This window comes from Paroedura picta, chromosome 13 (genome assembly GCF_049243985.1).
Source record: "Paroedura picta isolate Pp20150507F chromosome 13, Ppicta_v3.0, whole genome shotgun sequence".
Taxonomy (NCBI): domain Eukaryota; kingdom Metazoa; phylum Chordata; class Lepidosauria; order Squamata; family Gekkonidae; genus Paroedura; species Paroedura picta.
Genome location: NC_135381.1, coordinates 13,675,919 through 13,697,852, shown reverse-complemented (window position 1 = coordinate 13,697,852; position 21,934 = coordinate 13,675,919). Strand labels below are relative to the sequence as shown.

The window sequence follows — 21,934 nt, the reverse complement described above, 5'->3', positions numbered from 1 at the left end:
CCCGCGAGAGGCGGCCGCCTTGTCCCCGCCCTCCCCGGAGTGGCTGTCTGTCTGGCTGACAGCCCTCCTCTCCTCTCCCGCCCTCCCCTTCAGTGTGGCTCCGGCCGCCATGTTGTTGTGGTTGTGAGGCGGGAGGCGGAGGCAGAGCGGGAGCGACGACGAAGGCGAGGCGAGCGACCACCCCCCTCCGAGCCGCCGCTGCCGCCGCCGCTGCGCCCCGTTGGGGGGTGGGGAGGGCCCCCCGCCGCGCCATGGCCGGGCGCCTCCGGGTAAGGAAGAGGCGGCGGGCGGCGGAGGAGGAGAGCGAGGACGGGGCCTGGCGCGGCTGAGGCAGCTCGGGCCTGGCGGGGACGGAGCGGGAGGGGGCGCGGAGGGTCGCAGCCTTCTCCCCCCCCCCCCCCGCAACCCAACCCCTCCGAGTCCTGCTCTCGTTTGGGAGCTCTTCCCCACCACCCCACCTCTCCCCTCCCCACGCGAATCTGGTGTGAAACGTTGACATAGCGCGGGATTCGGAGTTGCTCTTCGGGTACATTGTCCCGGGCGACCCTGCAAGGGAAGTCAACATTTGGGGGGGGGGGGGGGCTCGGATAGGTAAGGCCTTCACAGCCCCCAGCCCGGCACAGTCTTATAAGGCGGGAATAACAGCCCTGTAAAATAGGTCGTTATATCTGTGGGCATTATCGAGAGATGGCCGTGTTGTTGTGGATGGTGGAAAGGGGGGGGGGACATAGAAGCCGGGAGTGACTTCCGTCAAGCCCACCCATTAAGGTTGTGTGTGAGAGGAGATTTGGACCGGGTGATCTCCTAGTTTCACTTGCATCTTAGTCTCTTTACAACCTTTGAGCGGTTGTGTGTATACATAGAGGGGGCAGGGCATGGCCGCTCTTTTCAGGGCAGGTCACATATGTGATTTGGGCTGAAGTCAGATTTGGGCAGATGATTTCTTCAGCTCCGCCGTCTCTCCTGCGAGATGGTTTTTGTGCTTGCTTTTTAGAAAGAAAATTGTGGGTTTTGAATTGTTTGCCCTCCCCCCCCCCTCCAACATCAGATCACTTCTGCGTTTTCTCCACGGATTCAGAGTAACTTCCTTTTGCTTGCATATTTCGTATCACCATGCGGTTGGAAAGGTGGATGGGGAAATCCATGTTTTTGTTTGCGCTGCGAAGATGATGGGGTTGTTAAGTTAATTTATGAATGACCACTGGCTAGGTCACTTAGGGTGAATAAATGCTCTGATGCAACCACAAGTAGATACTGTACAGAAATTAGTTCTTTTAATATTGTAGACTACACATGCCTGAATGCATTGCATTCCTCCCCCACATGTTTTTGTTAAAAAGCTGGTCACTCACTTCTCTAGAGATATGCCCAGTGTTGTGGTGTAGCTTGGGAGGCTTGGGTGAAGAAACCCGAGTTATTTAATGTCTTGCAAGAAAAGATTCCATCGTCCTAATATGAATGCAGGTTTTTCCTCTGATATAGATGCCTCTTTTCCTTTCTATATTTTCCTTCCAGGTGACAAGCTAGATTTGACATATAGGGAATAATGTGAAGGCAAGCAGAACAAGTAACAGAACATTTTCTTGGTGAATGATGTGTTTTGGATGGAAAGCCTATAATTCTATAGCTGCAAGGGTGTGACAAAAAAAATAATATGTATCATAGGGTCCTGTTATACTTCTTTCACTTTAAATAGTGCTGTAGACCATATTTATACTGTTTCAGATATGAAATACTATGTGGCATGCTAAGGAAATGAGCCATGGTAAGTGGAAGATTCTTTGCAGGCTTCCAGAAAGTATTACCTTTGGTTCTGGACTTCAAGTGACTGTTTTGACTGTAGATCAAGGTTTTCTTGCATGTGCTGGCAGTATATTTCGTAATTTTGAAGGGGTTTTAATTCTGTATTAATATTTAAGGCCAGCCTACCTATCTGTAAAGGAGTAGCTTACTGTTAAAGTAACCATTTTCTATATTAAATATGAGTACTTGCCGGAATTTACCCAAGGAACAAAACTTTTCTATACAGGGATCTGCCAGCAAATCTTTCAGTTAATTTCATTGACTCATCATTTGACATTAAGTGGGTTTGTAGGAGTCCGCCATTCACTAATGGAAGACTCCTGAAGATTAAATCCTGGACTTCGTAGATGAATACTCAACTTCCTCTAGTAAGCCATATCATAGGGAGAGAACAGGTAGAATTGAGTAGATACATATTTCATTTGTCTAGTTTGGAAGAATAGATGCTGTGCGTACTTTTTGTGGAACAGGGTTATAAGTTCCTCTTGGCTGGCCAGAAGACTTGCGCATATTCAATATACAGGTCTCGCATGTAAATTCCTAGTCTGGTTTCTACATTTTTGCCCTTTACTACATCGATATTACATATGATAGATGTTTAGTACTATTAAATATTTTTTTCATCTTTTAAAAATCTAGATCTGGTGATATGTTGATAGCTGTGCATAAATATAGATATCTGCTAGAGTTTGAAAATGGCAGCAGTGTTTCAGAAGTTATTACAATGGTTAAAATATGTGATACTGTGTTACAGAGTGGAGTGATTTCTGTAGCTTCCATCCTAGCAGGCGGTGAATGGGGGAGCAGATTTCAAAGGAAATGGGGAAGAAGTAATGCTGTATGGGATTTGTATGCAAAAGGGGCATTTGCACAACTTCTCATTGTTGGGTAAGAGTATTATTTGGTTTCTAATAGATTGAAGATTAGAATTAATATCTGTTGTTTCATTTAGTGTGGTAACTAGCAAGCTATGTTATGATGTATCAATGGGCATTGAGATTAAGTTGCTGCAGAGGTGTTATGAGAAGAGGGGGATGAATGCTGAAGGGATACTTATTGTTCCAGGGCAACATTGTAAGTGGTTGTTATGCATAAGAGAATGCATAAGCAAGTATGGTGAAGGGAGGCTTTTCCTCCTTTGATATTTTAGATAAAGTCTAGAGCTCATTAAATGATGTGATCTTAGCTGGCTCCATTCTGCTTATGTTAGGTGTTCTTAATGAATGACTGAAGTTTTAGATCTTTGTTAAAATTTGTCACCATTCTGAAGCATGATAATATGCTTCAAGAACATGCTTTACAGCTCAGAAGCTATAAAAACAAATGTTCCCATAAGAAATCCTTCATTAGGATTTTTGTCCTGCTTTAAGCGTTTAGATACATAACAGTATCATTTTATGACATAGCTAGTGCTGATGGGCTTATCCACAGACTCAAATCTCATTCATCCCATGAAGATATCCACCTGTCCATGTTAATGTTTCATCCCACCATTTCTTCAGGGATCTCAGGGATATGTACATGGTTCTCCTCTCAATTTGTCATCACAGCAGCCTGGTGAAATAGATTAGGCAGAGAGAATGCTCCTTTTCCTGCCTTGGGTGTATGTTTATATTTAAAATATTTCTATACTGCTTTTTTTTTCTTTTCCGAACACTCAAAACAGTATGTTGGCATTTCAAGTTATTTTGGGAACTGTGGTTTCTGTGCTGGAGAGACTGTCAAAATGGAATGAGCCTCAATGAATTCCAAAGCATCTTTGGAAACTCCAACAATATAAATATGCCATTGTGATCTAAATAGAAATATACCACAGGGTTATTTTATTAATTTTTAGTTTCTCAGCTGTGCAGTGTTCTGGCCGATGTCCATCTTGATCGCGTCCAACCACCATGCCCTTTGTTGGCCTAGTTTCCCTTTTTCACTGACCAATCTTAGCATTTAACAAAAATTGAGTAAGCATATGTTTAGATGGTTCTGGGATGGCAGGGGTGGCCAACCTGCGGTTCTCAAGATGTCCATGATTACAAGTCGCATGAGCCCCTGCCAACATGTGCTGTTAGGGGCTCATGGGAATTGTAGTCCAGGGATACCTGGAGAGCCAGTGACTGAAATTAAAAATAATCAAGAAGACATGAAACAAAATAGTAAAAACCATCAGTAAGAGCCAAAAACATAATTGTTTATAAAACTAATATGTATAAAACAGATAAAGATAGAAGCTATAAAAACAGTAGTAAAACATTAAATGCTAATTTATTGTGTTGCAGGAATTAATTATATTTAAACAGTTAACATTATGCAATTATTGCATATTTCTACAATATACCTAGGAATTGCCTAAAGTTGTAGGGAATTTAATACAACTTTTTTCATTTGGGGGAAAAGTACTCAGTTGTCTTCATGCTACATATTTTGAGTAAATAAACCTGTTATCCAAAAGGGGGAGGAAGTGTTTTTCTGAATTTTGTCCAAGTTTCCTTCTGGCCCTTCAGCTCATTTCAACGAAACCCTTGTAAACTATCACACCATGCAGTCCTCATGGACTTTGGCTTCCTAATTAACAGGAGAAGCAACTTCACACCTACCCAATATCTGCTTTATCTCCGTGTATTCATTGATACTGTCCAGGAAAAAAACATATTTACTTCTGGAAAGAATGCAGAAGATGGCAGAGATGGATTCAGTGGACATAATATTTTTGCCCAAATTAAGGTTTCATTATTGTGGCCATAGACTTGGTACCCTGGTTAAGAGCCCATTTGTGGCATCTTCAGTGGAGAGCCTTGCCCTTCAGAAGCATATCTTGGTAAACAACCACCTCCATTGCGACTTGAAATGGTGGTTCATAGAGAGTCCTCTGTTGGATATTTTTGCATCAAGGAGTTCATAATCATCACAGCTGGTGATAGCCCCCCCTCTCCATAGGCCAGGTACAGTGTGTTTGACCCCCCACATAGTGAGCCTCAGTTAGTAGAACTGAGAGAAATTAATTTGTCTTTATTGCACTATCAGGAGGACACTGAATCTTCATGTTTGCATCCTAATGAACAATGCCAGAGCCTTTGTCAGCAGGCAGCAGACCACTGAGTGCTGCAGTCTGCAGTGGGAAGCAGCCACTTTTTTTGCTGGTCAGAAAAACATCTCCTAACCCTGAGAGCGGAACACATCAGCAAAGCACACAGTATTTCTTGGGAAGTGGCTGCTGGATCATGAAGATCTGCTGATACAATTAGCACCCTCAAATGAACATATTTGCACGACTAGTTCCCAGAAGTAGAGCAAATCAGTGCTCTCTAGGCATCTTAGCCCCCGGGTCTATTATGTGCCTTCCCACTATTCCAGAGTTGCTGAAGAAACTCTGACGGGATACAGCAATGCTAATGTTTGTCACAGTGCACTAGTGCAGGAGGGTTCTCCAGCCTGGTGAACTTGACTGTAGCATTGCCATGGAGGATTCCAGTCACAGCAGACATGTTAATACAGGGACTGATGACATTCCCAGATCCTTCATGGCTGTTGAGTAGCAAATCTTATTGATTGATCAAGATGGGCAGTCGTGTTAGTTTGTCTGTAGCAGTAGAAAAGAGCAAGAAACAGGTTGCCAGTTTGCGGAAACTACTGCCAGAATGTATGCCTGTGCCTGGCAGGTGTTTTACTGATAATGAAGGAAGAGGATGCAAGCAGACCAAACTGTGATGACTCAAGTAATTATTTTCCTTCAAAATGTTTTGCTGAGGGCTTGAGATGCAGCAAATTGTGTTAGCAAGTAAGAAAATTCATTTTCATCCTTCCACTTATAGATTAGCTTTTCATTTACAGATGTCTGCATGTAAAGTATTTTCTTCAGAGAGCATTGCTATCGTGCAGTATAGCACTGGTCCCCAACCTTTTTATCACCGGGGATCGGTCAACGCTTGACAATTTTACTGAGGCCCAGGGGGGTAGTCTTTTGCTGAGGGACGTCGCCTCCACCGCCTGAGCCCCTGCTCCACTTACTTTCCTACCGGCACCCCTGACTTCCTGCCACCCGCTGGGGGGCACTGCTAGCAGCAGCTGCACAGTGCCAGGCCGAGGGGGAGCCCCAGCCATGGCGGCTGCCGGAGAGCACCAAAGGTGAGCCAGTGGCAGAGTGGCAGGGCAGCCCCCGAGGCAGCAGCTGGGGAGGAGGATGAGGAGGAGCTGCGGCCCAGTACCGGTCCCCGGACCGGGGGTTGGGGACCACTGCAGTATAGTACAGTTCATGATTTTCCTTCCGGGCAGCTCCCTATTATTCTCCAGGCCCTGACTAGAATACCTTATCTGAAATACCTCACATTCAAGGTCTTATTTCTTGTTGCTACAACTTTGGTAAAACAAGTAATGGAGCTCAAAACACTTCATCAGAATAGGATTATATCTGTTGCATGAGGATAAGATAGTACTGTGACCAGATCCTATGTTCATTTGGAAAGTGAACTCTCATTTCCATAGTATCCCAGAGAAGAGCATGGGTATATTTTAGATCTGTGTGTGGCATTGCACTTTTGTATTTGATTAATAGTACCATTCAAGGAGTCTAACTAGCTTTGACTCAGCAGCCAAAGGTAGAGACAAAAAAACTTTTCTTCGTAAATTGCAGTGGCTCTTAAATCAGTGCTGCCTTGGAATCTGTATTTTTACCACCTGCAATGATCACAGCACATTCCATTTAACAGTACAGTTTTGACAAAAAAGCCCCTATCAGAAATGTGCAAGGTCGCAACATGGGCGCCAGTGTTTTCCTTTGTTATGTGCTACATTAGATGCCATTGCCTCAGCTCATGCACCCTTCACACAGTTCTAGCTTGCCTCTTCAAGGTGCGCCCTGAATAACTCTCACACATGGAAACCTTCACAGAAAACGTCCTTCAACAGATTCTTCAGCAGTTTGATCCATTGTTAATCTGAACTAGTTTTAACATCCTGACAATCAAAATAATGTCAAAGGCTCTATTGGAGAATGGAATAATGGAACATACCATAAAAGACTCTTCTGTCTAGAGCTTGGATGACGTTTTGTCCTTCCCTGTACAGAAATGGGAGGCAAGTCCTGATGCGGGTTAATTTGTTAACCACCAGAGACTGTCCTTTTTCTATCTTTCTTGAGTTCTGTCCCCTGGCTATTTTTGGTTAATACTTTATTTTGTATCAGTTGAAGTGTTTTTTTAATCTTCATGTTCTTTCTGTACTAATTTTGTGAGCCATATGCAAGCGTATTTTTTAAAACTTTCACAATTGTGGAAGTCTGAACAGAAGGAAGTGATGGGCCCTTATAGAATGTGGAGAGAGAAATATGCAATCAACTTCTTCCTTCACTAGGGATATAGGAAGTGCCTAGCAAGCAAAACAGTGTCCTATGATTTACAGGTAGAACCTTTATTTTAAATGCCAACTTTCCATCCCAAAGATGAGGCACCATCACTGACAGTTCTGTTTAAATTTGTCACCTGCGTCACCCTGGAGGCACATAGCAGGGCTTGAGGAGCATCTTTAACATCAGTCTGGACATACAGGTCCTTAAAGATGAGCACAGTCATTTAAGCTGTGCCTGGAAAGGAATGGGCAGCCTGTATAGATCTTTCAGCAGAGAGTGATTCCTGGGTCCAGCCCACAGTACTAGCATAGTTATTATGTTTTGTACTGAAAACAGTTTTCAGAGGCATCCTCATGTAACAAGTACTATAGTACTATAGTAATCTTATGTGGATGTGATCAGAGCATGAATCACCATGGCCAAGACATGCTTTTCAAGGCTGTAGCAAGTTTATCAGCCTGAGTTGGTAGAAGGTGCTACATGCTGTCGAGGAGACTTGAGTCTCCAACTATAGGCCAGGATCTGGGAGTACCCTTGAACTGCTAACCACCTCCTTGAAGTGCAACTTCCTTCAAGACAGGCTGACTCTTCAGTCCTTAAGTGGTTTTTTCACTGAGCAGCAGCACCTTGACTGAACTTTAGTTTTTCATTGGCTCTCATCCATCACATTCTGTTCTCCAAGCATTTGTTCAGGACCTCCACAGAGTCCCCTGAATCAGCTATTAAGAAGTAGTGCTGGGTATCATGTGCATATTGGTGGCACACTACTCTAAATTCCTGTACGATCTCCCCCAGCAGGTTCATGTAGATGTTAAATAGTTGGAGGGAGAAGTGATGGGACCCCACATTTTAAATTCTATGGAACTATGCAGCAGTCCCCCAGCACCACCTACTGGAGTTATGGATGTGATTCTATCCACATGAACAGAGTGTATAATTTCCCGTTGGTTGAATGTTCTAGGCATTGTGACAGCAGAAGGCTTAAAAACAAGAATGAGAATCTTAGTGCTTCTTTCAGACTCTGAAAATAGTCTTAATAGGAGGTTTCACACGTATCTTGTTCCATGTTCTAGCTAGTTCTATAGCAAGTATAAGCTATATATATATATTGCATGTCTGTGTTTTTTCAAGCACATCTTTGGAGGTTAATTTTTTTTAATTGCACACTGCAACAGAAGGATATTGGGCATTGAGTGCTGCTTATTGTACATGTTGGTTTTATTATTACTTTGCAACTCATTGTAGCCTAGTGTTAAGTTACCTTAAGTCTCCAAGGAAAGGTGGGATATAAGTATTTTAAATCTGTCTTATGCATGTTAGTTGTATATATTGCTGACAGGATAATTGTGATTTAATTATAATAGAAAAGAAGATGAATGTGGCATCTACATTTAATGGGCTGCAATTCTATCTTTTGTTCTGTTCAAAATATATACTATGCATGAGAGCTACACTGGCAATTTTAAGGTGGATCAGTGGGCTTCACCAAGGGATATGTGTCTCCTAACATGAATATATAGATTTTCATATGCTTAAGCACATCTCTAACTGGGTTGATTCCTGTGCAGAATAGGTCTGAGGAATTAATAGTAGTAAGGGAAGTACCTGCTATTCTGTTGTTGCCTCCCTTTGGAAGTTTTTGTGAACTACATTTGGCTGAGATGGAATGGGAACCAGAATGGCAGACACAAGCTTGTGAAGTTTGATCACCTTTGAACAGCTTCACAGTGGTAGGGAAGGATGCAGTCTGCAGGATAATAATGATGAGCTACTGAACCCTTCTCCTATATGCCATTTTCCATTTCTTCCACAGTAAAATGGTTTTCCCAGTGACAGTAGTTCTCACATTTTTTGAAGTGGGATTAATGTCCAAACTTACCCTAGCTTTTAGGACTCATTTGCAAAATAACTCTATGCTGTTCGCACCCCCTGCCCAACAAGAATATAACACTAGTGTTTTATTTGTTCATTTTTAATATATAGAAATCTATAGCACAAGTGAGAAGCAGGCTATATAAAGATCTCATGGTCATTTTATACAATATGCAGAAGCAAATCCATTTTTGAGAAATGACATGGTGTAGTAGTTAGAGTAGCGGTCCCTAATCTGGAGAACCGGGCTTGATTCCCCACTCCTCCACATGCAGCCAGTTGGGTGACTTTGAGCTAATCAGATTTCTCTTAGAGCTGTTCTTGCAGAGGATTTCTTTTAGAGCTCTCTTGGCCCCACCTACCTCACAGGGTGTCTGTTGTAGGGAGAGGATAGGGAAGGTGTTTGTAAGCTGCTTTGGGTTGCCTTCAGGTAGTGAAAACGGGGATATAAAAAACAGCTCTTCTCTCCTGTACATTCTTCTACACACTCAACAAGAGCAACAACCAGTTGTACCTTTCTTAGTGTGTTGTCCACTGTTCAAATGTACAAACATGAATGCAAGCTACAACTTTAAGTATACACTCAGAAATATTAGGTATGCAACAAAAATGTGATGTACAAAGAAGTTTGTGCTGTCTTGGTTGAAGAAACAGATTTCTGCAGGAAGAATAAAGGGCCAGGAAAGAACAATAGGTAAGCTTAGTTGTCTTGAGCAATACTTGGCAAGGGCTGACAATTTTGCCACAGTTCTGTCCACCCTTCCTCCAAAAGAGGTCAAGGTACCATACATGGGAGCAAGTGATCAGCCCCTTGCCATGGTTCAACTCTGACCCAGTCACTGGCAGTATTGATCTGGGAAGCAGCAAACATATGTGAGTCTGTGGCATTGCAGGCCAGGACTTAGCTTGGACCCAGCAGTGTCTTATGGCAGGTAACAACCTTTTGTTGCCCTCCCATGCTTAGACTCTGCTTGGTCAGGGAACTTCTTGTCTCCATAAGAGAACCTACATCTGGAATGCACCTCTCATTAAACAGGAGAGAATGAGCAGGGCCACAGGGCAAAGGAGTGTAAGGGATGGGAAGAGAGGAAACAGGCCGACAGCCTATACTGCCAGCTCATCCTGGTTTGTTTGGTGCAAATTATACCCCAGTTTTGTGTGTTGACCCACAGATGGTGCACCACTGCCCTGTGATGTAACGTGTGTGGGAGCAGGGCTGCAGAGGGAAAGTTAAGGATCCTCCCCCAGATTCCACTTCACTGCATTTTGTGTCCTTTAAAACCAGAAGTAAGATCCAAAGGACCGAGTTGCTGAAATATCTTTGTATTTTAAACACTGTAGCATTATCTAATTAGAAGCTTGTGACTTAAAGGGAAAAACATTGTCTACAAACCTGCCTTGTAAACAAAACGGAAATTTGCTATAGAGTTTTCAAAATTACTTATAATAAATTCAGTTGGGCCTCAATTCAAGTGAGTTTGGTCCAAAGCCCCTGTTGGTGCTTCCTTTTTGCACATCCATCCTTTTTTCCAAATTTACCTTGGAAGGTCTCAGGCTTACTGGTGCTTGCATCAGTATACTGTGAAATAGCCTGCTCCCTGTTGGCTAACTAACCAGATCCCTTCTCAATCAGGATCAGTCTTTAGAATTGTCAATCTAGGGATGGGTGGGGATTCTCAATTTGCCATTCTTATTTCTTCCATTGTGAGATTGAGCATCATGACTAAACTATTCCTTTTGTGAATACTGCAGTAGTCTTCTGAGATTGTATAGCTACTGAGAAGAAAGTGATTACCTTTCTTAGTTAAAACGTTAAATGTGGTTGTATTTAATAGTTACTAATCTAAAAAAGAAGCAGTTTTTACACGTCTTAAATAGCACTTATTAAGAGATATTATCTCATCCCACTCATCCCACTCCAGTTTCGTCTCTTGATAGCGTACATTGTTTGGCTGAGAGTAATGCGGTAGATTCAACATATTATCAAACCATTTAATGCAGTTCACATGAATTATAAATAAACTGGAGAAATATGTTTTAGAAAGTGCTTTTTTATGACAGCTGAAAATCTACAGTAAGTTTGGACAATCTGTGGCAAGTGGCAACATTTCAGACCACTTTGCATATAAGTCTCCTTTCTGTGCCACAGAAACAGATGTGTGGTTCGTAAAATCCTAAAATCAAGAGTTGGAAGGGATCTCCAGGATTAGCTAGTCAAGCCCCCTACAAAATGCAGGAAATGCCCACAAGAGCCAAGCACCTACGCAATCCCTTCTGTCCACCCACTTACAATCTGCCAAAATTCACAGATTAGCATTTCTGTCAATTGGCCATAACACTTCCTTGCTCCTGATTTAAAATTCAGTTTATTAGAATGGATTTATCTGTGAGAAATGGAAGTTCCAGTACAAGGTTTTAAGAGGGTAGGAAACAACCAAGCGCAGGCATTTTGGGATGAATGAAATTATTTTATTCAGGTAACTGCATGATGAGGTAATTGGCATAGTTTTGCAGGAGAAAATCTTTCAAGATGCAAAACAGCATCCTTTTAGTATTTCCTTGGCCAAATCATGCCAGATTCCTGTTTAGTTCTTCCAGGACTCATGTAAAGTTTGTGATGTGCAGGGTTTATATAAAATACATTGACTGTGAAATGAAAGAAGCTGAAATGTGACATCCTATTTTGATTGGTGTCATGTGATATTAATATTGCATATTAGTCGTTAGACAGATTCTTTGCAATTGGCATGGGACAAATAAGAGTTTGCACTTTCCCTGGCTCTTGCCTGCAGAAACTTGGAACATGTTATTACTCTCTGATAGTTGATCAGTGCAGTGACATATCAAGAGATCTTCCTTTCATGTGATCATTTTGTTTCAGTGTCCCTAGGATGATAGGTGGAAACCACTGGAGATTTGGAGGAAATCTTTTTTTGTTCTGCCAGGCCTTCAGTTTGAATTAAGCCCATTTTTAGTTGTATGAATTCTGTATATATTTAGTGGGTATATAGTAGGCTTATATTTGTACATTGAAGCATTGGCTTGATGGGAAAGGTAATAAATACATAAACATCTGGAGGAAGGCAGTAATGTGGAGAGAGAATTTATACCACAGTTGGAATTTTTGCAAATTACATCGGAGTATATTCCATAGGAAGATTATTTGTTTAAAATATTTCTCCCCTGCCTTCGAAAAATCTTGCCTAAGGCAGTTGTTTACTGTTGGCAGTTACATTGGAACTGGTTGCTTCTTGTTGTTGTTATTATTATTATTATTATTAGATTTATTCCCCGCCACTCCCTTGCGGCTCGTGGCGGGTTACAGCATCCTAAAATCCCTGTTAAAACCCCACTAAAAGAGAATAATAACATTCCCAGCATTACCAGCATGGCAAGATCGGCAACTCAACTTCCCCCCCCCTCCCACTACTGGCGGGTGGAGAGGAGGTCCTGATGATGTTTACTTCAGGTCCCAAATCCCGGGGGGGGGGGGGGCGTTTTGATAGGCTTTCCAGTATCACTTAGCATTGGGAACATCTGATCATGGGCTGATTAATGTGCCCGTAATGAAGACTGACACCTTGACTTAGATGGCCTGTATGGCCCCTTCCAACTCTATGATTCTGTGATTATGACTTGGATGGTCCAGTCTAGCTGAATCTCAGAAGCTAGGCAGAGATGTCCCTGGTTAGTACTTGAATTGGAGACCACCAAGAAAGTCCAGGCAAACCACCTCTATTCATCTCTTGCTTTGGAAACTTTTGGTGTCCCCATACGTCAGCTGCAACTTGACTTTCTACTATCAGTGAAGGCTACCTAGAGCCAAAATTGTCCAATAACTATATCAGTTCAGTTTAAAGCATTGAATTGGATCCCATGAAAGATTTCCATGGATTAAAGAGAAGGTAACTTTTACTGTTTTCTCCCTTGTAGCTGTAGACCTGACTACCTTTCCATGTTGCAGCATTTTAGGGGATATTTTGGCTGCGGCAGGAGGGAGGAGGCAAGAAAGATGCATTGCATGGACAGAAATATCCTTCTCCTGTGGAAAACTGCTAGGATCCAAGCCATTACCTCACATGGGAAGATTAGATTCAGGTGGGAATCCGTGTTGGTCTGAAGCATCAGAGCAAAGTTTGAGTCCGGTGGCACCAATAAAGGTTTATTCGGTGTATGGTTTCATGTGCATTTATACTACTTCAGATAACATCCTATGCATGTGAAGAAACATACTGCTATAATTTTAGACAGTTTTGATTTCCCATGTGTATTTATAACAGCATTAATACTTAATATCAAATATGAAATCTAGCCAAATGGCTGGCTATAAAGAAAATAATTCAATGTTGATATAAGGAAGAACGTTCTGGATTCTCATTTATACTGGAAAAAGGACCACATGAGAGTTAGCAAGTGCATAATACACTTGGGGAAAACTCAACTGCTTCTATTCTTTCTGTTGTTCATATTCCTGCTAACAAGAATTTGCTGTGAACAGGAGCATTATATTCTGGCAGAGTACTCTTAATCAAATTATGTTCTTTGTCTGTATTCAGTGAACCTTTTTTGTTTAATAGGCAAGCTCCCACAGAAAATAATGTACCTTTTCATTTCAGAAAGAATTCTGCTTGCACCCCCACTTTTGTTTTTGCAAAGTAAACATTTTTGAGATCTAATGGTTTGCTTGCCACTGGCATTCTTGTAAGCTTTGGTTTGTAGCTGTAATAGATATTGATCTGCTCTGGTGAATAGAACTAGTTGTTCATATGGCTTTGGCTTGTAATTTTAGTTAAACCTACCTTGTCTCATATCTAAATATTATGTGTTTTGGAGGTGTTGGTTTTCACGTAGCCTCCTTGAGAATCATCTTGATCTATATAGAATAATTAGAAAACAACAGATACTGTGCAAGTATAAACTTAATTCAGTACCTCTCTAATTTGTAATGTCTATTTTATAATATCTGGTTATGTTCTCAGCATGAAAAATGTTGAACAAGCTTATGCAGTCATGGTCACCTATTTGTGGCCAACCCTTCAAGAAGGAGCTGTTTTTTTATACCCCACTTCTCACTACTCAAGGGAGTCCCAAAGTGGCTTACAGATACCTTTCCCCTCCTCTCCCCACAATAGGCACCCTGTGAGGTAGGTGGGACTGCAAGAACTCTAACTGCTCTGTGAGAATAGCTTTAAGAGAACTGTGACTAGCCCAGGGTCACATGTGGCTGATGTGGAGGAGTGGGAAATTGAACCCAGTTCTCCAGATTAGAGTCTGCCACTCTTTAACCACTACTTCTTTGCGGAAATATGCTTTGTTTTTTCCTCTAATCCATATCGTTGGGAAGCAAGCTACAGTACCGTGCTGAAGTGGCTAGCCTAATACAATCTTTATCTTTATTGTATTATTGTATATAAATACAATAAATTATTGTATATAAATACAATAAATAAATAAATAAATATTAACCACACCAAGACTCATGGGCTTTCATACTTCCACCCAGGTGTGCTGCAAATATCTAAATGTGTTACTTGTGGCACCTGTGCTACATGTTGATCCTTTATGTAGTAAATATCTCAAGACCTAGTCACTTTGAAGAAATATTTTAATAGCTTTTTGCTCAAGAATTTGTATTTAGGAAAAGACACTACTACCTTGCAATAAAATTGGGCCTTTTTCATTACTCCTTTTTTGGGGGGCTATATAAATCACCTTTTAGCTATACATTGCACATGTTTCTGAAATAATTTGTGAATCTGATTAGAGCAGCTATTATGCATTTTTCGAGTGCATTTAATCAGATGTGATATGAAATATTTACCCCCAAAATTAGAATCTCATTTACAAGTAAATGTTTTGTGTTACTTGTTAATTGTCAGGCAATTTCTGTGATAGATTTAGGTATATTTAAAATTTTCCGGTGCCAAAACCATTCTTCTCCGAAAAAAATTGTGATACAAAGATCATAGAAAATAGTCTCCTTCCTGTAGTCTAGCACTTGAAACAATTCTGTGTCAGTAGGAAACTAACAGACTTTCACATTGATAGATGCCTAGCACCAGAAACCTAATTCTCTTTAGAGTAGGAACAATAGTTGGCCAGTTACGTCTCTGTCGAGGAAGTTTCCCTGCTAATTTATTGGGTTGCCTTGTATTTGTGATTAAAAGTTCACCTGATTTCATAAAAAATGCGGTTAAGAACAGTGAAAGTGTAGCCTGCTCTTGGAGCATAAAAGAGTGCTTTAAAACCAGATTATACTTACTTTAGAGCAGCGTTTCTCAACCACTTGTAACGCCGCGACCCCGACTGCGGTGGCAGCACGCTCACAAGCGCCCAACGACCTGGAGGCGGCCAGTGCCATGGCTCCGCGGCCACCACCAAGCTGTCCTGGCGACCCTGCGGAAGGGGCCAGGCGACCCCACTTAGGGTCAGGACCCCAAGGTTGAGAACCACTGCTTTAGAGTGTTACGTCTGTGCCTCTGGCACCACAGGGGATGTGCAGGAAATGTACCATGATCCGTGCCACCCATGGAGATTGGTTCCAGACCTGATGTGTCAATTTCTGAGCTGCAAGGAGTGTGCGGATATGACCACTGGGGATCAGGGCCAGCCAAACATGTTAGAGGACGAGCTGCCCAGTCCTAGTCAAGACCCTTCTCAAGCCTTTTGTACTGGCTACATCGGGATCCAGACCAGCAGTCACGTCCAGCCCGGATGGCTCGCAGGAGGCAGCAACACATTATCCTGTTTATGGAGAACATAAAATAAAATGGCGTGAGCTTGGTTGTAGCACAGGAACATTGATACCTGGCAACAAAAGTCTTATCTGCTTCATGCAAGTAGAGTAGAACAAATTTTACTAGTCATTTTTTTAAAAGAGATGTTGGTAAAGCACCAATTAGTCATGACTGTTCTACTTCTGCATACTCAAATGTGCTTGCTTATTTATAAGGGTTCCTGTGGCATAGAGTAGGTTTCAGCCTCTACTGTCCTGAGCTGGGAAGGCAGGCATAGCTATGCCATAACCGCACCTATAAGTTGTCTTGTTGCTATCATAGCATGCTATTAGCTAACTACTGCTGCTCTTTGTAGCACTTTTGCCACATGCTGAAGTATGTCACCATTTTTCTATCCTAATGTACCCATGGAAAACGCATATTTTACGTTGCATGCTGTAAACTTTGCTGCTTTTCCTTAACAAGTAACCAGCACAAATTGTAATTGACGCAGTAGTACTGGGCTCTAATCCTTTTTAAAAAAATCTAATTAAAGCTGACAGAATTCTACATTGGCCATTCTAATGTGTCATTTACAGTCCTTTTAGCTTCTGAATGAAAATCAGGATAATGAAATGCATGGTAGGAATTATTTCATTATATCCACAGTGGAAACAAGCCATCTCATTCTTAGGTGTGATGTCAGACTTGAGTGGTGGCCAAGTAGGAATTTACATGCTTCAAAAAACTACTGCTCTGAAACTATTCTAGTGAAAGCCACTTGGGCTGCAACAATGGAAAGGACAGATCTGCTACAACGGGATTTCTTTAGCAGCTCAGCCATTTATAAGATTCATAGGATTTTCATAGTGTTCCCTCTCTGTCTCCCCTTTTACTCCTCTTGGTGAAGAAGCACTCTGCATTGCTGGCTAAAAGATTGTGCTGCTATGATGGTCTTTGCCATCAGCATTAAGATACATTGTGAGGATGGCGCACAAGTATGTTCTATTACTTCACAGGGGGAAGTCATCCAAGGCTGGTTAGGCCACCCTTCTGGTTGCTCAGGCAGTGCTATTCAATTTCAAATGAATTTGGTGGCCTTATCTGGGTGACTGAAGCCTGGCCTCTCCAGTTTTGGATAGACCCTTTGCTTAGGTAGCAGGTACCCTGGGATTACGGGAAAGGCTCCAAAGTCATCCACTTCCCACCCAAGTGACACCAAAAAAACAATTGTTCAAGCAACCAAACCAATGAAGGTTAAGAAGGTTAACAGTGAATGTTATTGAAGGCCGCCTTATCAGAGGAATAGCCGGTATCAACTGGTTCTCTCACCTCAACAGTACCCATGGTTTGGGTACAGAAACTAGAATGGTAAGGTGATTAAGATGGTCAGTGAAGAAGCTTGAGAACACTGGAGAGGCCAGGCCTCTGTCACCCAGATAAGGCCATCAAATTCATTTGAATTTGAATAACCGTACCTGAGCAAGCAGAGGCGTGACCTACCCAGTCTTGGATGATTTCACCCCACTGAAGAGAAGAAAGCTTCAAGTGAGACCAATGTTTCAGTGTCTTATTATTGTATGAGATCTTTGGCTATGCATTTGGGCACCTTCTCTTATCTTCCAACATGTCACTACACTATACAAGAGCCTACTCCTTACCTATCCTCACCACACACACTCCTATTCATGGTGTCTACATTTAAGACATCCACTTTATTAAAAAGGAAGGAATAGAATAAGAGCAGTTGCAATTTTGATAGCATGTCAAGACTTGCATAGCTTCAGTGGTTTCAACAGGTGGAAGTAAGCTCCCACCATTCTTCTCCTGCAACCATTGTACAACTGCCTGAGTTAGTAGCCAAGGCAATTGCAATGTGCCATTATGAAGGAAGTCACAGCATGATGCTGCCTCTTTCTTGAAGATCATAAGCAATCCTAGTTTTCTTCACTGCTGCTTAAATTTATGTTGTAAGCTCCTGAAACATGTGGCTGTGTCTTTCTTCTTCTGTGAAGCCGTGTGCGTAGTCGCAGGGCCATATAAACAGAAGTGAGAAAGAGTTCCATTTTAAAAGTTTGAAGACATTAAAATATTTACTGTTAAAACCAAAATGAACCTTCTACATAAAGCAGGGTATACATTAATAATCCTTTGTAAATTGTAAATGTTGTGAACTTGTATTTACATTCTAGTAGAATATAGGCCGTTTAAAACCTTAGTTTTAAATAACCTGAAGAGCAGAAATCTGATACTGGAATTGTTAGAATGCTAATCTTGTGTTGTTTTTAAAATATATATAAATACCATCAGTCTGGCTATATGCCCCTGTATATAATTTTTCATTTTATTTAGTAAATTTCTTAATTGCTGCTCCCAGACCTGCCGGCTCGCCATGGCTTACAGCAGGGGTAGTCAAACTGCGGCCCTCCAGATGTCCATGGACTACAATTCCCAGGAGCCCCTGCCAGCGAATGCTGGCAGGGGCTCCTGGGAATTGTAGTCCATGGACATCTGGAGGGCCGCAGTTTGACTACCCCTGGCTTACAGCAAGAGTTAAAACAATAAGATGGCACAAAATCACATCCTAATCCCACCCCCACACAAACCAATCCATCCAACCACCTCAGTTGCCACCACTAGGAAGTTGCTCCAGTTAACATTTGGAGGAGAAACAAGATCTTCTAGTCTGCCCAGCCTCAATCAAATGCCTGGCTGAAGAGCTCCATTTTGCAGGCCCTACAGAACTTTGACAACTCTGTCAGGGCCTTCAGCTCTTCCAGGAGCTCATTCTACCAGGCAGGGGCCAGGTCTGAAAAGGCCCTGGCCCTAGTCAAGTCCAGGCAAACATCCAGCAGGCCAGGGACCTCCAGCCTCTTGGCATTTGCAGAGCTCAAGGCTCTGCATGGGGGCATAGAGAATTAGGTGGTCTCTTAAGTGCACAGGGTCCAGACTGCAGATGACCTTAAAGGTTAATACCAGGACTTTAAATCTAATCTGGTATTTAACTGGTAACCAATGTAGCTGCCTCAGAGCAGGCCGGATATGGGTCCTCCAAGGTGTCCTAGTGAACCAGCTGTCATTTCCGGGTCAGGGACAAGGGTGGGCCCATGTGGAGCGAATTGCAAAAGTCTAGCAGAGAGGTGACTGTCACATGGACTGTGGCTAGGCGCTCCTGGGACAGATAGGATGCTAGTAGCTTTGTCTGATCTGTGGGAAGAATAATTATAGGAAATTTTTATACGCTACGTTCTGCATATCTACATTTTGATTAAAGGATTCTACAAACACTTTCTAAAAAGCATTGTCTGTGTATAAATTGCTTCTTTCTAAATTATATATTGTATATGATTGTAAGAAGTGTAGAAGAACCACGAGCTGTTGTGAATTTGGATATGCTTGATGTAGTGCTTGGGAGTGGTGGCTTCTAATCAGGTGAGCTAGGTTTGATTCTCTTCCTTGCTCTTCCACATGCAGCTAGCTGGGTGATCTTGGGCTAGTCACAGTCCTATTAGAAGCTGTTCTTACTGAGCAGTTTCTCTCACCCTCACCCTCTTTACAGGGTGTCTGTCATGGGGAAATAAAGGGAAGCTGATTGTAAGCCTCTCTGAGACTCTTTCAGGTAGTGAAAAGCGGGGTATAAAGACCAACGTCTTCTGCGTGTAATGTATTTCACTACTAGCAGTTGTATATCAGACTTTTAAAGGATGCATTTATCTAAAACGTGGTGTGGCATTAGCAGAAAATAGTGTTTTGGGGAAAATAAATTAAGTTTGAGCATGTTGTTATAGATTAGCCTTGTAAAAAGAGGGGCACTCATATAGAACCTCTTTTGAACATCTGGATGGGCATTGAAGTCACCCATTTTGTGCAGGAAAAGCATATTAGTGAACAGGAGGAAAGAGTTAAATGCTATCAGCAAACTGGTTTGAATTATTGCACTTTTTCAACATATGACATAGTCATGTGCATTGCTGTTGGCGTGAGATAAAGATTGCAATGTAAGGGTGTTTTACAAACCTTCAGTTCAGTTTTGTGCCTATTTACTCAAAAGTCAGCCACTCTGTGTTCAGTGAATCTTATTCCCAGGTAAGTGTGCATAGAATTGAATCTTTAGAATAGTTTGGACATATTATAGTTGTTGTGATATTTGTTAGCACAAAACTAGTTCCTGATGGTCGGTTCAAGCAAATGAAACATCATCTAAAAATAACAGGGTATTTGGCGTAGTTTCTAGAGCTCAGTTGGGAATTTGGGATGTGGTTACCAGTATCCAAACTGTTAAATGCTTCTAAACAAATTCTGAAAAGTGACTCTGTGTGGTGTGTTTTTTTTTTTTTAATTCACCTTTGTACATGAAGTACTGGAAGTAGCTCAAGATCATCTTACAAATGAGGGATTATCTAAGACTGTTCAGAAAATACTTCACCTATATGCAGTGAAATCAGGAACAAGTCTCATGGTGTCTCCCCAGTTCATGTGTTACATTCTTTGTATGATGGGATGAGAAGAAGGAGTCTCAAAGCGGTTACAGTTGCCTTCCCTTCTTGTCCTTGCAACAGGCACCTTGTGAGATAGGTGAGGCTGAGAGAGCTCTAAAAGAGTCTGCTCTGTGAGAACAGCTCTAACAAGAAAGTGACTATTTTATTTTATTTATTTCCCACCACTCTCGGCTAGCCGGCTTGTGGAGGGTTACATGATAAAACCACCATACAATAAAACTCCCATTAAAAACCCCAATAAAATTAACAGAGACAGTAAATAACTGCATGGTGGTAAAAATAACCCCACCTCTAATCCAACCAATTCCCTGGCGGGGACCACAGACTATATGGCGCTTCCACTATTGATGGTGGATCAACATGATGGTATGTCTTCCTGGAGGGGGGGCAAGGTCACCCAGCTGGCTTCATATGGAGGAGTTGGAAAATCAAATCTCACTAGAAGCCACCGCCTTTAAGACATCAGGAAGTATTGTTTCAATATTGAGTCTCATTCCTAGTTTTCCTGTTCATGGGGCTTGAGGGAGGAGGATGGGGAAACACAGCAGGCCCAACAATAGTGCCATGTCCAAGGCTATCCAGTGAGTTTAAATGATTGAGAGAAGCTTACATGTGAAATTTTAAGGTTTGAGCAACTCTTTTGACCACACTATTAGAACATAAGAATAGCCCTGCTGACCAGACCAGTAGCCCATCTGATCAGGCATCCTGTCTCTCACAGTGTTCAACAAGTTACTCTGGAAGGCCAGCAATAGGACTTAAAAGCTAAGGCCTTCCTCTGATGTTGCTTCTTGGCACTGGTTCTCGGACGTTTACCACCATGGAATGTGGAAGATCCCTTTAGTCATCATGGTTAGTAACCACACTGATATTATCCTTGAATCTGTCTAATCCCCACTTAAAACCACCTTGGTTCCTGCAAGAGCTAGGAAGCAGTTCCTTTGCTGGATTACATTGCTTTTTCTATCACTTAGGAACTCCTAAGGGGGTATGTGGTTTCCCCCTACTGCCTTAATGTGGGGGTCATCAACCCCCGGGCCAGGCCGTGAAAGCCTTGGCACCGGGCCTTTGGACGGCCGCACCCCCCTCCCCCCCCGCAGCGAGAATGAATGCTGTTAATTCGTAGACTATGTAACTTTAATTTTATTTTTAAAATTATATATCACTCATTTAAGATCTCGAAGTAGCATGGTCAGATAACTAAACAGTTTGATTATAATATGACTTATTTTCTCCCCAGCTTTTAATGTGAAAGAACATCTGAACAACTTTTGAACCTTATTTGACAGAAGAGTGTTACTTGCTGGTAAGCTGATACATACAAATTTTTAAAAAGAGAGGTTCGTTTTTTAAATTGGGTGGTACCTATCAATCTGTTTAAAGAGCAGGTAGATTTTCCCCCAGTATTTTCTCATTCAGGCATGTGAGTTTTCTGGAAACCTTTCTGATAAACCAAATTATGTGATTTGATTTAGCTTATTTGCTTGATTTTTCTTTACTGACCAGCATTCGATCTCACTAAAGAGGTCCACAGTAGATTTCATATTCAATAAAAAGAACTAAATAACTAAAACCTATCTCAATTTTTTGTGCAATATAAGTAGGTCAGAAGTTTTCCCAGTAGCATCAAAGTGTTTGAATCAAAATAATTGTTCACAAGGAAATTAAATAAAGGCCACAATATAGTTTTAATGTTATGTTCAACACAT

The 21,934-nt window shown here is 41.9% G+C and overlaps 1 protein-coding gene across 15 annotated transcripts in view; it reads left to right on the top strand.

Moving 5' to 3' along the window:
• The first annotated feature begins 58 nt into the window (after positions 1 to 58).
• The window catches only part of MTMR3 (myotubularin related protein 3), a 59,639-nt gene continuing 37,763 nt past the window's right edge, over positions 59 to 21,934 (top strand). For 5 of the 15 annotated variants that reach the window (XM_077308533.1, XM_077308532.1, XM_077308528.1 and 2 more), the window contains exons 1-2: positions 60 to 269; positions 21,466 to 21,531. The gene's annotated coding sequence lies outside the window, so the exon portion shown is untranslated. Of the gene's footprint in view, positions 270 to 2,667; positions 2,692 to 19,335; positions 19,813 to 20,946; positions 21,078 to 21,465; positions 21,532 to 21,934 lie in introns of those variants that run through there. The other 10 variants (XM_077308534.1, XM_077308531.1, XM_077308535.1 and 7 more) reach the window with 8 other exon arrangements.